The sequence below is a fragment of the Microtus ochrogaster genome, chromosome 5, assembly GCF_000317375.1.
Source record: "Microtus ochrogaster isolate Prairie Vole_2 chromosome 5, MicOch1.0, whole genome shotgun sequence".
In the NCBI taxonomy this organism is placed as follows: domain Eukaryota; kingdom Metazoa; phylum Chordata; class Mammalia; order Rodentia; family Cricetidae; genus Microtus; species Microtus ochrogaster.
This window is the reverse complement of record NC_022012.1, coordinates 86,654,028-86,656,825: the sequence shown is the minus strand read 5'-3', so window position 1 is coordinate 86,656,825 and position 2,798 is coordinate 86,654,028.

Here is a 2,798-nt window from a genome sequence, read left to right as displayed (position 1 = left end):
ACACACACACGCATACACATACACACACACACACTTTTTTAAAATGTGTATGAACTTTTTACCTGCATGTTGGTGTACCATGTGCATGTCTGGTGCCTGTGGAGGCCTCAAGAGGGCACTAGATCCCCTGGAATTGCAGTTACTGAGAGTCTTGGGCTGCCGTTCCATTGAGAGACTACACATACTGCTTGTTCCGGGGCTGGCTGGCATCCCCTCTGACTCTGCCCTTCTTCTGATCATTCTCAGTTTGACTTTCCTGAATAACTTTGTCCTGCCCAACTATTGGTCAGTCAGCTTCTTTATTAAACCAATCAGAGCATAGTTTACACACTGTACATGAATATCCCACAGCAAAAAGGCATCTGCATATCTTTTCTTCCACCAGACCCTCTACTGACTTACCTACACAGTGTATAAAAAGAGACAAATTACAGGTCTAAAGATCCTATTTGTAGCTGGTGATAAAGCCTTTCTGGTGGAATGCTAATATAGCACAAACCAAGGCCTGGATTTGATCCCCAGCACTACATAAACCAGGTGTGACAGTGCACACTTGTAATGCCAAAACTTGGAAAGTGGAGGCGGCCTGTTTAGCTGGATTTTTTGTCTTTTTTTTTTCCTTTTTCTCTGTGTGTATATGATAATGTCAGTGAGTAGGTGACTGTGGATGTCAGTAAAGGAAGCTGGATCTGCTGGAGCTAAAATCACAGCTAGTGTGCACAACGTGACATAGGTGCTGGGAACCGAACTCATGTCCTCTGAAAGAGCAGCAGCTACCCTTGACCACTGAGCCACCTCTCCAGTCCCTGTTCTGTTTTCGTTGTTTGTTTCTGTTGTTGTTTTTTCTCTCATTTGTTTGGCTTTTTGTTTTTATTTTTGCTGTTTGTGACAGGGTCCCATGCATCTTACCATGCTGGCCTCCAGTTGGCTATGTGGCCACGGATGACTTTAAATGCCTGGCTCTCCTGCTTCTGCCCTTCCAGTATTGTGATGATAAGCATGTGACACCACACTTGGTTTGGGTTTTTTTTAAGCAGGTGTCATTCTTTACCCAGGCTGTCCTGGAATTCATTGTGATCCTCTGGACCACTACGTCCAAACTCTGGAACTAAAGACATGTACCACCAAACAACACTCTGCTAGTTTGTATTTGTATTTTAGAGTGTGTATATGTTGTTTATGCTCCTGCCATAGCATACATGCCACAGTGCCCATGTGTAGGTTAGAGAACAACTTTCAGAGTCCTCTCTGCCATGTAGATCCCAGGGATCAAACATCAGGTTCTGTTGTCAGGGTTTCTATCCTGCCCAGTTCCCGCAATCGTTAAGTCCCAAAGAAATCACACAGAGATCTACATTAACTATAAACTGATTGGCCCATTAGCTCAGGCTTCTTATTAACTCTTATAACGTATATTAGCCCATTATTCTTATCTTTGTTAGCCACATGGCTCGGTACCTTTTTCAGTGAGGCAGTCACATCTTGCTTCTTCTGTGGCTGGGTCAGAACTGCAGAAGGAGCTTCTCTCTTCCCAGAATTCTCCTGTTCTCACTGACTCGCCTTTACTTCCTGTCTGGTTGTCTTGCCTATACTTCCTGCCTGGCTACTGGCCAATCAGCATTTATTTAAAATATACTGACAGGATACAGACCATTGTCCCACAGCAAGGTTCCATGGTGGGTGAGAGTGCTGAACCATCTCCCCAGGCCATCTCCCCTGCAATAAAAGATATTTTTAAGTTTTAGAGCCATTTTGTTATTTGTAGCCAAGTTGTAAAAATCATTCACAGAGTTCCTGCATTATACATCCCGTTTTCCTGACTGTGAACCCTGCATCATTAACTTACTATGGTACATCAGTCACATCTAAGACATCAGCTTGGAGCATCACTATTACAAAGCACAACTATATTCAAATTCAGATTCTCTACAAGAACAACACCCATTCTTAACCACAGAGCCATCTCCAACTCGTGTCTTGACAGTTTTTGTTTAATTTTGAGACAGGGTCTCATTATGTATCCATGGCTGACAATCTTTGTCACAAAGGTTTTAAGCAGCAACTGGTTCTGGTTTTGTTCAATGACCACAGGCTTGGGCTCCAGAAACACCTACTCCATCCTTCCTTTTCCGGAGGAACAACCAGTGCTTGTGGTTACAGAGGTTTGTTTCATGGATGGAAACAGACATGAAGGATACATGTATTAGATATTTGTTACTGTGAAAAATACCATGGAAGAGAATTTAAATGAGGAAGGATTGATGTTGCCTCATGGTGTCAGAGTTTTCAGTCCACAGTTACTTGTTTCATTGTTTCTGGGCCCTTGGTGAAGCAGTGCATTGGGCCAGGGCACATGTGGCAAAGTAAAGTTGCTGAGTTCTTGGTGGCTGGAAGCAGAGAAGGCTGGGGGAGGAAATAACCTCGAAGGACGCATCCCACTGAGATACTTACTCTAACTAAACTCCACCTCCTTAATTTCCATTACTTCTCCATAATGCATTAGATTATAAATCTGCTAATGGATAAATCCATTGAGTAGTTCCAAAACCTTGGAATCCCATCTCCACCCTCAGTCCAGGCCTCCGTTTAGGAGCCTTTTGAGGGAGTGAGTGCTTCCTATCTAAACGAAAACAGCACTGAATTGTAAAGTGACCCAGAGTGGTGCTTTGATGTATGGTAGATTGAAAGAAAAAAAAAGTGGCCTGATGGAAGAAGGTCATTGGTTAATTAAATAAAGAAGCTGCTTGCCCTGATAGGTTAAAACATAGGTGGGAGGAGTAAACAGAACAGAATGCTGG